The following is a 15,427-nucleotide window of genomic DNA, read 5'->3' as shown; positions in this document are numbered from 1 at the left end:
ACCCCTGACCATTAGGTCCAGTCGTGGCCGACTCTGGGGTTGCGACGCTCATCTCGCTTTATTGGCCGAGGGAGCCGGTGTACAGCTTCTGGGTCATGTGGCCAGCATGACTAAGCCGCTTCTGGCGAACCAGAGCAGCGCACGGAAATGCCGTATACCTTCCCGCCGGAGCGGTACCTATTTATCTACTTGCACTTTGTGCTTTCGAACTGCTAGGTTGGCAGGAGCAGGGACCGAGCAACGGGAGCTCACCCTGTCGCGGGGAATTCGAACCGCCGACCTTCTGATCGGCAAGTCCTAGGCTCTGTGGTTGAACGCACAGAGCCACCCGCGTCCCTTTTATTCGACAAAAACTTGTGTCGAGGGATGACTTTCAATAGATCGCAGCGAGGGAGCTCCTCTGCTACGTACGAAACCCTGACCCAGAATCAGGTCGTCTACAAATGATTTAGCACCGGGTTCCCCACGAACGTGCGGTGCGCCAAGGGCGAGAGGCGGCCCCCTTCCGTCTGCGCTCCACTCCCCGGGCGGACGGCTCTCCGCACCGGGAGGCCGCGCGGCGGGTGCGCGCGGGGCAAACCAGCTATCCGAGGCCAACCGAGGCTCCACGGCGCTGCGGTATCGTTACGTTTAGGTGGGATTCTGACTCAGAGGTGTTCAGTCATAATCCCACAGATGGTAGCTTCGCCCCATTGGCTCCTCAGCCAAGCACATACACCAAAGGTCTGAACCTGCGGTTCCTCTCATACTGAGCAGGATTACGATCGCAACAACACATCATCAGTAGGGTAAAACTAACCTGTCTCACGACGGCATTAGAGTATCCTGTGGTAAATCATAATGAATAGGTTTTCAGTGCCTAAACTGATCATTCCTGCTTCCTTCCTGTTAGCACTGGAGAAAAACAAACCATGATCCTCGACTTAAGTGTTATGCTTGAACCAGAGCGAATTATAATTTGTTTCACTCAAAACGAGCCATGATCTGTAGTTAAGTTCTTTTGGCTTAATTCATTGTGGCTTTTTTTTTTAAGTGGTGGTAGTGAAATAAACCACAATTCCTGATGCTAAGCCAATAAGAGTTGTCCCCACCCCCCAGCACTAATGGGAGGAGTGAAACGAGTGGGGGCGCAGAGAGTGTATGTCCACGTCTTGCTTTTTCTTTTTACTAGCTTTTTTATTATAAATAAATTTGGAAACAAGATACATAAGATAAAATGGGATCAAGTCATCCCTGGGCTCCTTTGGGAAGAAGGGCAGGATGAAAACCTAATAAATAAAACAATAATCCCCCATCAGCTCTGTTTTCTTTTTGTTAATGATCCATTACAATGTTAAAACAAACAGAAGGTGAAATCCAAGTTGTACTCAGAAGTCCATTGATTTAAATGGGTCTACTTGGAGTATAGTCTAGTTGAATATCAAATAGAAACTTTCTCTTTCCAAACATGTTTATAAAAGTTGTTATTTTATGCATCATGGTTTAATTTCAAAAAATCATCAAAGTTCCAAAGGGCTTTGGGTCAAATGCTCTGAAATAGCTTGTTAACTTTTCAAAGCTGAATGAAGTTGCACTGTATTAACAGACCAATGCTTTTCCATTTATTTTGTGCTCCAGACGTGGGGATGGGGTCAGGAACTGTATACAAATCAGAACTGTATACAAATTATTATTTTTTTGGTAGAATCAACCTTTGCGTGTGTGCGCCCACACCCACCCCTTCCTAGTCTATTTTTGCAACTGCAGGATCAGAGCACTTTTTCATCTGTACAGCTGTATGAATTGGCTTTGCACCTTGGAGTGCAGTATTTTCAAATTTTCATGTAGTAGCAGCTTGACTTTGACAGATTTTTTTTCTTACATATTTAAATTTGCCGTCTATGCACACTGTAATTAGATTCCTGCTTTCAGGCAAAATTGGGGAAATCAAGTTAATTTTCTGTTCAATACATGTTGTGGGAAGACTGAGTTGCAATATTCCATTCTTTATGGAATCATACTCCATAGAAATCAACAAGCAGTTCCAAAGACAGTGGTACCTTGGGATAAGTACTTAATTCATTCCGGAGGTCCGTTATTAACCTGAAGCTGTTCTTAACCTGAAGCACCACTTTAGCTAATGGTGCCTCCTGCTGCCGCCGTAGCACGATTTCTGTTCTCATCCTGAAGCAAAGTTCTTAACCCGAGGTACTATTTCTGGGTTAGTGGAGTCTGTAACCTGAAGCGTATGTAACCTGAGGTACCACTGTAACTGACTTAAGACATAGCTGTAATGTAGGCCCGTGACACAGCCATTTACTTATGTACAGTGGCTGGAATCCAAAGTTTTATGCATATGCCCAACAGCTTTCATGCATGTACCACGTTCTCCGAATTTCTCATTATAATTGCAGGTCCTTGTGTTTGATTTTAAAGTGTTTTAGGGTGTCCTTTGATTTTATGAGGATTGCAAGTGCTGTGGAAGAAGGGGCCTAGGTTCTCCAGAATGCAGATATAACCCAGACCCATAGTATTTGGATCCCAGGCCCACTCCTTTTTAAACCGTATGACTGCTTTGTTGCCATAATAAGAGCACCATTATTTTTTATGAACATCATCAATGTACATGGTGCTTTACAGCTCCATAAACAAAGAGGTCCTGTGCCATCTAGGCAGAAGTTTCTGCATTATAAATGAAGACTTGCTGATTATCTAAATCAGTAACCATGAAACTTGCTACTAGGAACAGTACAAATAATAAATGGTTGATTTCGCCCACCTTGGTTTTAGTATTATCAAATCTGAAACACAGAACGGTATGGATCCTTAGAACTGTGGTTAGCATTTTACATGAAGCATTTCCCCATCTTTAATATACTTTCCCGATATATGCAGACACTGGGTATCTTCCAGGAGAACAGTTTATTGAGCACTCATCCTGACTGCTTTTGTACAAAGTTTGCAGAGAAATTAAGGTAAAGGTACCCCTGCCCGTAGATAAATAGGAACCGCTTACTGGCGGGAAGGTAAACGGCGTTTCCGTGTGCTGTGCTGGCTTGCCAGATGCAGCTTTGTCACGCTGGCCACGTGACCCGGAAGTGTCTCCGGACAGCGCTGGCCCCAGGCCTCTTAAGTGAGATGGGCGCACAACCCTAGAGTCTGTCAAGACTGGCCCGTACGGGCAGGGGTACCTTTACTTACCCCTGCCCGTACGGGCCAGTCGTGTCCGACTCTGGGGTTGTGCGCCCATCTCACTTAAGAGGCCGGGGGCCAGCGCTGTCCGGAGACACTTCCGGGTCATGTGGCCAGCGTGACGAAGCTGCAACTGGCAAGCCAGCACCAGTGCCGCACACGGAAACGCTGTTTACCTTCCCACTATAAAGCGGTACCTATTTATCTACTTGCACTTAGGGGTGCTTTCGAACTGCTAGGTGGGCAGGAGCTGGGACCGAAAGACGGGAGCTCACCCCGCCACGGGGATTTGAACCGCCGACCATGCGATCAGCAAGCCCTAGGCGCTGAGGTTTTACCCACAGCGCCACCCGCGTCCCTGCAGAGAAATTAGACACTAGCTATTTACTGAGCACTTATTCTGACTTTTTTTGCAGGGAGGTTACATGACATTGTGTCAAATGTTATTCCCCACTTCCAGCACACTTCCCCACCACTTTCCTTATCACAACAAGTCCACTTTTTAAGTACTAGGTTTGTTGCTCAAGAGCTCCAAATTCAACTTTTATTGTACAACCAGAACCTGCTGGTATGGGACTGAATCCCAGATGAAAATAGTAAGCCTGTAAGTGCCTCTGATAGCTGTTCTATAACCTGGCCTGCAATTCAATACTTACCTTCTCACCTAGTAAGAGTAATAATGGTCTGGGGTTCAGTACCAAAGTAGCAAGCAACCTGAACCTAAGCTTTCCCTATATTCTCAGGAGTGAGGCCATTTGACCCATGAGGCCATATCCCAAAACCACGACCACCTGTCCACACCTGATGTCTTATGTGACTGTTAGGTATAAAAGGCAGGTAGGAGTGTGGCCATCAGTGTATAATTGGGAGCCTCAAAATATATTCACCAGCTGAGCCCTGGGTACAGGAGGCAGTCAAGTGAATGGCAGTTAAAGTGAGTTTCCCAGGAGGAACACTGCAACACAGCTTATCCCAGCAGAAAGCAGAGCTTCAAAGCAACACTTTTCAGCAGACTGGTGGTAACTTCAAGCCCAGCAAAAATTGGCCACCTCATGACATAGCAATCAGCAGGATGACACACCCCATCCACCATTCAAAATAGCCCACTGTGGCTGGTAGGTAGCGGGATTTAGGAACTGGTTCAGTTCCACACCTGTACTATTATGCAAGAAGAACCTGAACTATGTGTGCATTTCTCTAGATATGTTCTAGTGGCAAAGAGCCAGGAACCCTTTGAGGATTAGAAGCTTGGCCTAAGTACACTCATTATCAGTGCTGCATATATGTGTTCTGGGTCCTCATCTTTTAGCCATAATAGTCAGGACAATGTGCTCTGAGGCAGAGGGAATAAGCCAAGTGCTCAACACCATATCAGTGAGAAAGGCAGAAATGAAGGGCAAGAAGGTTAGGTAAGAAGGGCAAGAAAAGGGCAACTATTGCCAAACTCCCTAAAAATAAAGTCTAGAAAATGTGCAAAGCTGCTTTGGGAGATGTATGTGCCCTCCCGAACCATGAAAAATCAATATGCAGTACAGAGGTGTATGCAAATTTCCCGAGCCAGTTCAACCTATTCTTTCATGTCCAGAGTAGTAACACTGTCTGCCCAAAGACCTACATCATAAAATGTCAAGATTAAACTCAGTACACAGAGGCACAATTAAACTTTTTATTTGGGAAAAACAGTTATGAAAAAAGAAGGAACAGAAGATTCCCAGATGGTAGAACACTGCCCACAAATCACATTTGTTTGTTAATGTGCTTTTATTAAGCAAACAGCTTGCTGAAGCTGCTACAGAAATCTCTTTAGTACAATGTTATGCAGCCTGCTCCTACTCAGGGTTACCTAGAAGTAACTTACTGTGTTCAGTGACAGGGCGATTTAGGATGCAATCCTACACTTATCTGGGAAAAGGCCCAATTAGCCGACAATCTAATGAACACTTACATTAAGATTTACTTCCAAGAACTCACAGGATCAGGCAGTGTATACTTTGGGATTAGAACAGTTTGTACTAGCACCTTAACTTCCACTTCACATTCCCTCCCCCTCCAAATCAATATTCATTAGTACATCAAATATTACTTGTCTAGTAAGATTTATGCTACAATCCACCTACAATCTAGACTACGTAATCTGTAGCTCAATTCTGAAAACCAAGGCTGGACTAATTTCTAAAAAGGCCTAGCTACAGAAGGCAGAAAGCAACCTATTAAAAACTCTTCCTGACCCTGACTGGTACATTTAACAAATCAGACTATATTTTGTCCTTTTTTGCTGCCAAGTGCAATATTAGCAGCATCAAATGAAGCCAGTATTACAGGACTTGACAAAGACACCCCACTTTATACTTTTTTAAAGATCTACTTAAATTTCTTCCCTATATTAATAGTTCAAAATCACACACATACAAGCAGCTGCTATACTGACAAGGGGAGTTTTGTTTTTAACAGCACATGTTGGTATACGCAATCAATGGTATTGTATTGTCACTTTTTAGAAAAGTGCCACCGTTGGTATGCCACTTTTGTTAAGTTTATTAAAAAGATGTCAGCTGCATCCCTGAACACCACAGTCCTGTTATGTCATTGCAATATTTTGCTCTACCAAAACAAGCCACAGCCTACTTTCCATCTGCAGCAACTTGATCACAGATGCCACAATTCACCCAAGGAGAAGCAGCTACCCTTGCTGGGATTGGGAACAAACATGCACTCAAATGAAGTTAGCCTATTTGCACTGCACTATTTGAATCAGGATTCTTCTGCAACTAACCACACGTTAAACACACTAGAGCAGGACTGGAACCAGTTGTCCTTTGTAGCACTAGTCTTTTCATCACATCCAGGTTAGGGCACCATATTTTGTGGTTTTATATTTTGATTTTGTTCTGTGAACCGCCCTGAGACCTCCAGGTGTAGGGCAGTATATAAATTCTAATAATAATAATAATAACTACTGAGGCTCATTTTCTACCACCAAGTTCTTTCTTCTCGATCAGTGCTGTTGCGGTTTAGCAATATGCTTATGGCGATTTATTTCAGCATGGTTTTGTTAAGACTTTTTAAAAAAGAATTGGGGTGCAAGATACCGCAACAACTTCAGGGATGGGAAAGCAAGCCATTGCCCTTGAAATCTGGTAAAAACAAATTCTTGGGGGTATGCTGCGTTTCCCAACTTCGTTGGGTCTACCGATTCGTCAGGTCAAGCAAGAGACCCCAACCAGAAGCAAAACAGAAGCTTGATCGTTTATTGAGAAGGGTTCAAACCTCCACACCTCGGAGAAGAGAAACAATAGCTGACAAGGTTGTTGTTTTTTTAAGTTCCCACGGCGGGCATCCCAACACCAAAGACACTGGCACACTAAGGTGCAAGACGTGCGCTGCAGAGAACCCAAACACAGCAACGAAGAAGACCTTCTGGGCAAAGAAACCATGGGCAGCCACAGTGGGTTGCCTTTTTTCTTTCTTTTTCTTTCCCCCAGTGCTTTGCCAACCTTTCAGTGGGGTGGGCCAAAGAGATTACCTACCATGAGCCCCGAGAACAAAAGAGGGCGGCAGCAGCAGCACCCGTGGGCCTTGCACCCACCACCAACACGTGGGCCAGGCCCGATCGCTTAAGCCCTGCAGCTGGAGCATGTGAGGGAGAAAAGAGGGGCGGGCGGCGCGGCCACGAGGCCCACCGATGCTGGCGGCGCCCTCTCCTCCTCGCCACCCCGAAAGGAAAGCAAGGGGAAGGAGAAGGGCGAACCTCCAACGCCGGTTTCCGAAGAACCACCGCCGCCTTGGGAGCAAGAGCCTTTTGTCTGCTTCGCCTTCTCCTCAGCCACACCTGAGGAGGCAGCTTAGATGCAGCAGCAACAAAGAGGCCCAACGGGCGCTTCGTCTCCCCCCCCCGCCATTGCGACCCCCCCAACCCGCTTCACCTGAGGGAAAGGATGAGAAGGGGGCGGCGGGCTGCGTGGAAAAGACACCCCCCCTCGGCCAACACAATCCCCTCACACGTTATCCTCGTTTCCTTCCGACGCCCACCAAGCCCCCTTAGCAACAGTGCTGGGGGGGGGGGGAGGCGGCGGGAAACGGCAAACCAACCCCGCCTCATTTTTCTCCACAGGCTGGCGAGGGGCCTGCCCCGCCGCGCTGCGGATCCCACCTACCTACCTACCCCCCCCCCACCCCGCTCCTCTCGCCATGTCACCGCCGCCGCCGCCGCCTCAGAGCCGGCCGGCCTTTATGGGGGAGGGAACGCGAACCAACGGGGTTTTTATAGCTACCTCAGCTCGAGTGTGCCGTGTGCATCTCCCTCTCTCCGCTCGGTACCAAAAACCGCCGGCGCGCGCGCGGGGTGCCGCCTCCTCCTCCCACTCCGCAGTGCTGCTGCTGCTGCTGCTCCTCCTGCGGGTGAGCTTGGCTTGGGCTTTCAAGCTTTTACTACTTTACTACTACTGCCGCCGCCGCCGCGGCCTCGCGCGCTCTTACGGCCATTCACCAAAGCCTCTTACGCCGGGCGCCGACCTCCCCGCGCCGCGCCGAAACCGGCTTTCTCCTCCTCCTCCTCCTGCGCGCGCGCGCCGCTACGCAATTTTCGCCGCCCGATGCGGCGCCGCAGCTTTCCCTACGCGAGCGGCGTAGCGGAGGCAAGGTTGCCGCGGCGCATGCGTGGTGGGGGCCAGCGGCTTCCTGGGCAGAGGGGAAGTGGGCGTGCGTGGGGCGGTGGGGAAATATATATATATGTATATTTGTTGTAGCTTCTGTCTTTCCTCGCTGCTTTTTTTGCAGGGCTTTTGGTGTGCAAATGAAGGTTGCCCGGCCCTCCTGTGGCTCCCTGGGGAGAAGGCGTCGGGTTTTTGGAAGTTTAAGCCATTGCAGGGTGGAGCAGGAAAAGAGAGTGGGGAAATTGGTGCTTACCCAGGGCTGGAGAGGGAAGAGATTAAGGCCCGGGCCAGTGAAGACCTTGCGGTCAAGATCCAGAGTTCTTGCCCTTGGGAATTAAATCACCTCCCATTTCTTCCTTCTCCCCGTCCCCGCATTTCTTTCACTTCCCAAAAAGAGCCATCGGCGCTTAAGCACATAGAAAAATTCAATATACTATCTATGCAAGCTCTGCCATTCTGCGAAGAGATTTGAAAAGGTTCACACCTTGGTTTAATGTGGAATAACGTGCACAACATTGTGCTTCCTTCATAACCCTCCAAGGAAAAGAGGAACGTCCCATTTCATCATCAACATCGTTTTATTATTTATACCCCGCCCATCTGACTGGGCTGCCCCAGCCACTCTGGGCAGCTCCCAACATAAACAAACCAATAAAACATTAAACTTTTTTTTAAAAAAAAACAAAAACTTTCCTTAAACAGGGCTGCCTTTAGATGTCTTCTAAAGGTTGGCTTGGGGGCCACATAAGCCCATCTTCTCCAACATTTCTCAGGTGAAAATGCGGACGTCCTAAGGAAAAGCGGGACGTTCTGGGATCAAATCAGAAACCAGCATGGCTTCTGTAAATCCGGCGCTGTCCATGGAAAATAGGGACACTTGGAGGGTCTGCCAGCAACACATAGAGAAGTTCAAGATACTGTGCAAGCTCTGCCACTCAGCGAAGAGATTTAAAAGAGTTCTTGGGGCCCATCCACACCTCGTCTTAATGTGGAATATGCACCCCTTGTGCTACCTTTAGTCCCCCACCCTTGTCCCCAGAAACAGCCTCTGTCCCAGACTTTCTCCCTGCTAAATCCAGAGTCCCCCCTAGCCTTGTAGAATCTGAAAAGGGCATCCACTATGCTTTAAAAGTGCTCCCACCAGCTTTATCTGCGGTGGTGGGTTCGTTCTTGATGTGGAGTTCAAAAAAAGCAAATGGTGCAAAATGAGGAGAATGGTAACTTCGGATTAGAATCACATCTGAATATAACCTGCTGAGGTGTGGACTGCCAGGGGACAAATCGGTTACATAACATATGGATTTTGTGGGCAAGTCGAGATGGGCCCTTAAGTTTATTAAGGGGTGGAACTGCTCTTTGACACTCTTTATGTCACATTCAGAAGAGCACTACCTTTTATATTCCTGTTTAATGTGTGGAGTAATATTACCACCAGCGGTTCTCTATGTGCGATTATGTAAATAAAGATAAATATAATTAGCAAAATGGGTGAGAATCCTGACTTTATCTGAAAGACTTGAGCAACTTCTGCCCCTTGCCCTGTCATTTTTGGGGGTCTGCTCCCACCCTACCCAGTTTTCTCCTGCTCAAAGCGGGCAAGAAAGCAAGACGTTCATTGAGTCTTTAGTGGGCCTAAAATGTTGCTTATAGGTTGCTATTGGCATTAATTTTTAAAAGATCAATTCTGCAAGGCTGGAAATCCAGATACTCTGTCAGACTGATTCATGGACTGAGCATTCACAAATGTATGAATCAGTCTGACTGGAAAAAACTATTCATGCTCTGAACTATAAAAACACAGAAGCACAGTACGCATAAGATAAATATAGGATGGTATTATGCTTATTCTGACAATTGACAGCACAGGTGGCCAACCTGCAGCCTGGTGGCCCTATGTGACCCCCGATATCATTTTATGTAGGCCACAACGACTCCTGAAGCTGCCAATGTTCTTTCATCCAAAAATCCTTCATGCATGTTGTTGTTGTTTAGTCGTTTAGTCGTGTCCGACTCTTCGTGACCCCATGGACCAGAGCACGCCAGGCACTCCTGCCTTCCACTGCCTCCCGCAGTTTGGTCAAACTCATGCTGGTGGCTTCGAGAACACTATCCAACCATCTCGTCCTCTGTTGTCCCCTTCTCCTTGTGTCCTCAATCTTTCTCAACATCAGGGTCTTTTCCAGGGAGTCTTCTCTTCTCCTGAGGTGGCCAAAGTATTGGAGCCTCAGCTTCACAATCTGTCCTTCCAGTGTGCACTCAGGGCTGATTTCCTTCTGAATGGATAGGTTTGTTCTTCTTGCAGTCCATGGGACTCTCAAGAGTCTCCTCCAGCACCATAATTCAAAAGCATCAATTCTTTCATGCATATTTCCTTCTTATTCCCCCTCCTGTTTTGAAAAGAGTTTCCTACTCTCCTTATCATGTGGATTGTGGGGGGGGTGCATCCTGGGGAAAAGAAGTAATTTTCCCATAGTTGGTGGGCTTCTACCACATGCAGTGCTTCTTAAATGGGGGATATGCAGGGGTATGCATACCCCTAAACACTTTGTGAATCATTTAAAAAAAATTAGTTTCTTCTCCAGCACGGTGAATCATCAGTTCCGTTGCTACCCCCAATGTCGGCCTCAATTCCTGTCACGGTGTTTTTTTTAGAAAGCACATTATTAAAGAAAAAAAGCACTGGCCATATGCATGTGTGTACAGCACACTAAAATCAGAAATGCATTAGAATTGTACCACAAGGGCAATCTAGTCCAACCCTTTGCAATGCAGGATTTATTTATTTTTTGCCCATCGTGTAATAGCTAGATCAGGCTTCCTCAAACTCTGCCCTCCAGATGTTTTGAGTTCCCATCATCCCTGACCACTGGTCCTGCTAGCTAGGGATCATGGGAGTTGTAGGCCAAAAACATCTGGAGGGCCGAGTTTGAGCATAAGCGATTTTATCCTCAACATGCTTTGCAAACAAATCACAGTGCGCTCCCGTCCATTCTGCCACCTCCTTCAGGCCAGTATCTGATTGCATTTGACTGGAGTTTTCCTCCACTCTTGTTTGAGCCATTGGGCCAGTGACATGTTGGGACAGCCCCATGGTCGCTATGGCAGCCATGAAGTCCTGAGGCACCCAGAGCCAGTCGCCTTGGCATGGATGTTGAAGTCCCCCAGAGCCAGCAGTCTGGGTGTCTTCAACACCGCCTCTGAGAGAACCTCTGTCAGCTCAAGCAGGGAAGCTGCTGGGCAGCAAGGCAGGCAGTAAACAAGCAGAATCTCTAATTTGCCCAATGCCAGGAACACACACTCTAGATCCCCCATTAACTGGACAGAGAGCCTTAAGAGAGAGAGAGGGGGGGGAAATCTCTATAGCAACTTTGTCTCCCTGACCTTCAAGCCTACCCTGATGCTGCACCGAGTGCAAAGGTGGTCACAGCTGGGTGAGACCAACTCTGCCCTGCTCACCACCCACATCTCAGTGATACCAGATCGGCCTTCTCATGCATAATCAGATTTGCATGAAGGAGGTCTTACTAGGAGCCGACCTAGCATTCAGCAACAGCAGTCGCTGATGGGACAACTGCAATTTCCAGGTTGGAGGAGAAGCTGGCACTGGGCAGTCACAAACTGCCTGTGCTGTATGCCCCTTACCTGGCCGACGCCCATACCTCCTATTGTCCAGAGCCACTGCAATTGTGATCAGCCCTGCTTTCCCCTGCTCTCTTCCCAGGCATATCTTTTATCCCTCAATTTAAAAAACAACGAAACCCCCAAATTTAAAAACAAGTTTAAAAGCAGTTAAAAACAATTTAAAACATACCAGGGCAATAATAACAGCAACAGAACCTTCTAAATAATACCCCAACCCAAGAGTCTGTTCAGCTGCCTCAGCTTTTGTAGCTGGAGTCAGTCAGGGCCAGCTGGGGAAAGCCTGCAAGACAGGGAATAGTTCCCCCAGGACTTACAGCAAAGATGACCTCTGGCTTCCTCAGCAACCTCAGCTTTTGTAGCTGGAGTCAGTCAGGCCCTGCTTTCCCAGGTCAGGTGAAGAACACCTGTAGGACAGGGAGTAGGTCATCCAGGACTCACAACCAAGATGGTCTCTGGCCTCCTCAGCAGCCTCCGGTTTTGGGTTGGAGTCAGTCAAGGCGCTTCCCTCCCAAGCCAGGTGGAAAAGCTATGCAAGGCAGGGAGCAGGTCCTCCAGGACTCACAGCCAAGATGGCCATAACATGACTCAGAACCACCAAGAACAACAACAAGAGATAAGAACAGGTGAGAAACCCGTCTCCTGTCACAAAGGCTCCATTCCCAGGTCAAAAAAGGAAAACAGGCTCGGCTATGCATATTATTAAAACGCTCTGAGCTTGATTTCGACCACACGTTATTCCTTACTTTCATTTTTGAAACACTATTAACCAGTTGAAGGGAAAAACTTTACTGTTCATCATTTGCATGGCACTTTTATCCCTTTACTAGCGTTAAATGGTTCCCATGATCACAGATGGACACGGGTGGCGCTGTGGGTAAAAGCCTCAGCGCCTAGGGCTTGCCGATCGAAAGGTCGGCGGTTCGAATCCCCGCGGCGGGGTGTGCTCCCGTTGCTCGGTCCCAGCACCTGCCAACCTAGCAGTTCGAAAGCACCCCCGGGTGCAAGTAGATAAATAGGGACTGCTTACTAGCGGGAAGGTAAACGGCGTTTCCGTGTGCGGCTCTGGCTCGCCAGAGCAGCGATGTCACGCTGGCCACGTGACCCAGAAGTGTCTCCGGACAGCGCTGGCCCCCGGCCTCTTGAGTGAGATGGGCGCACAACCCTAGAGTCTGTCAAGACTGGCCCGTACGGGCAGGGGTACCTTTACTATGATCACAGATGTTTCGATAGGGTTTATTCAGAAAGACATCTCTTCTGCATTGTTCACATATACAGTGGTACCTCGGAAGTCGAATGGAATCTGTTCCGGAAGTCCGTTCGACTTCCAAAACATTCGGAAACCAAGGCGCGGCTTCCAATCAGAAGTCGCATTGGACGTTCGGGTTCCAGAGAATGTTCCCAAACCGGAACACTCACTTCCGGGTTTGCGGCATTCGGAAGCCGAAACGTTTAACTTGCAAAGTGTTTGGGATCCGAGATACGACTGTACAGTAGTTTCATAGCTTGTTCTCCACCCTCACTCCAGTGTTTTGAGTTACGGGGCAAGACGTAAGGGGGCTCTTAATTAAACCCACAAGCCCTGCCTTCTAGTTTAACCCAAATCAAGCTCGACTCTATAGGCTTCTAAACATAGTAGCTAGAGGGGCTGCCACAAACGGCTAAGAAAGCTAGGCCCCCTCACCCCGTCGCGGGGATTCGAACCGCCGACCTTCTGATCGGCAAGTCCTAGGCTCTGTGGTTTAACCCACAGCGCCACCCGCATCCCTATGAGTAGGTTGCCACAAATGGCAGGTGCTGGCAGCTCTTGTCTTTCACCTCCTCCTTGTGTTCCGATGTTGTACGATTTTTCATCGCCTCCGGGCCAGAGTGAGAGAGGCAGGTGAACAAACAGGTTGCAATGTTGTTGTTGTTCTTTATTAAATTGGTATACAGTCCTATGCCTACAGGTCAACGCAAAATCAAAATATAAAAACACAAAATACATAATAAAAACAAAAGCAACACAATAACACGCCCCAATACATTTTAAAAGGGCATTGGATGTCAGTCAGACAAAGGCCTTGTTAAACAGGAACGTTTTTGCCTGGTGCCTAAAGGTGTATAATGAAGGCGCCAGGCAAACCTCCCTGGGGAGAGCATTCCACAGACAGGGAGCCACTGCAGAAAAGGCCCGTTCATCATGTTGAAAATGAGTAGGTGCCAAACTCTGGACATTCTCATGTGAGGGGGGTGGAGAGAGAAAGCCTAATTTCCATTGGGCATAGAAAGAGGCAGCTGAGCAACACTCTCTATTTCTCCAGCTTTCTTTTTCTCAGGTTCTCAGAACCATCCGTGGTGCTTTGAAGAACCTCTTGGACTCCCTCTGCTCTGGCCACCTGCAGTTATATATTTACTTAGAAGACTTTAAAAGCGCTTGATCAAAGAATTTTCCAGGGTCGTGTATGAACAAAACCAAAAACAAAATGGCAGCTAAAAGTCGCAAATCAATTGTGAAAACACCAAAATACATCGAAACCATAAAGATAAAATAAAACCTTTTGAAACAAACATCGGTAAGTAATTCATATTTCTGGGTATAAATGAAAGTGCCTGAACAAATGTGTCCAGCAGGTGTCTAAAAGGATATTGTGAGGGTGCGGCTCCAAATATCTGAAAGACCATCAGCATCCTTACCAACCTTCTTGGAAGCTAATATATGCAGAGCACTCGGTAGTTCCAGGACTTTCCTTGTGGCAGGTCCTAAATTGGAGAACTCCTTATTCACAAAGGTGTATCTATCACAGGGCAGGGGTGTGGAACCTTTTTGGTCTCTTGGGACAGATCCTTACCTGAACCCCATCCTGTTGACCAACTTCATCATGGTGACAGATGATTGGCAGATGTTTGACCCACCTACCTGTCAAAAGTCCAGAGGTTCCCAAGCACCTGGAATGTGATGTTAGTTGTGGGGTAGCTGGTCGTGGCTTAGGGAAAATGCCTTTGTGGCCCAAATTGGGACCTGTGCCAAGCCAAATCTGGCCCACTGATTGGATGCTCCCCACCCCCAGGGTGGGGCCTATCGTCTATTGTCATTCTTCTACAGCTTCTGCCATATAGTGCCGATGAACCTTCCTACTGTGGCCTTTGACAGTTGAGGTTACCAGATTGTTTTCAATGAATCCGGGGACACTTTTCAATTTCAATGGCTTTTGTATGGGGACTGATTTGTAAATCCGGGGACTGTCCCTGGGAAAAGGGGATGTCTGGTAACCTTAAGTTAAAATATTTTGTTTCCTGGGACCCAACCTCTTTTTCTGCATTTATAGCAGTGGTTTTTCCTGGGAGGGAGCAGGGGTACGCATACCCCTAAACCTTTTGTGAATCTTTGTACTTTTGTCCAGATACTGTATTTCTTTTCTCCGATTTGAACTATAAAATGGTTTTCTTGAGTCAAAATGAGAGTACCCCTAAACATTTTTTAAAGAAAAAAAGCACTGGTTCATAGTGTTCTGTTTGGAATATTTTTACGTGTGTGTGTTTAAATCACTGCATAGGAGAACTTCGGTTGCTGAACGCAATCCATTCCGGAAGACCGTCCAACTTCTGAAACGTTCGACAACTGAGGCATGGTTGAAAACGGAAGCGTTTGCTTCTGGGTTGTCGGCATTCATGTTTAGCTTCCGAAGTGTTCAGCTTCCGAAGTGTTCGACAACCAAGGTTCCAGTGTAACCGTTTTTTCATCTGTTTTTATAACTGGATATTATATTGTTGAAACGTGCCTCAGGACCTTCTGCTGAAGTGTGAGTAAGGAATCATATAAATAAAAGAATAAAGGATTGACTCATAAAGGCGGAACAGACGTTATGTGGCATTGTGTAAGTTCACACTCTATACTTTGAAGCAGCCCAAAGTGGCATGTATGGAGTTAAGGCACTCTTTATGTAAGCTTCGCATCATAGGGACTTCAAACGGCTTTTGCTTTC

General features: G+C 47.3%; 1 protein-coding gene across 4 annotated transcripts in view; it reads right to left on the bottom strand.

Annotated features, from left to right (window-relative positions):
- Positions 1-7,737, bottom strand: part of SLC39A10 (solute carrier family 39 member 10) — a 54,301-nt gene extending 46,564 nt beyond the window's left edge. For 2 of the 4 annotated variants that reach the window (XM_028750805.2, XM_028750811.2), the window contains exon 1: positions 7,443-7,737. The gene's annotated coding sequence lies outside the window, so the exon portion shown is untranslated. The remainder of the gene's footprint in view (positions 1-7,442) is intronic. The other 2 variants (XM_028750821.2, XM_028750831.2) reach the window with 1 other exon arrangement.
- Between the last annotated feature and the right edge of the window lie 7,690 nt (positions 7,738-15,427).

This window comes from Podarcis muralis, chromosome 1, assembly GCF_964188315.1.
Source record: "Podarcis muralis chromosome 1, rPodMur119.hap1.1, whole genome shotgun sequence".
In the NCBI taxonomy this organism is placed as follows: Eukaryota; Metazoa; Chordata; class Lepidosauria; order Squamata; family Lacertidae; genus Podarcis; species Podarcis muralis.
Note: the sequence above shows the minus strand (reverse complement) of the source record. Positions and strands in the feature narration are given on the sequence as shown.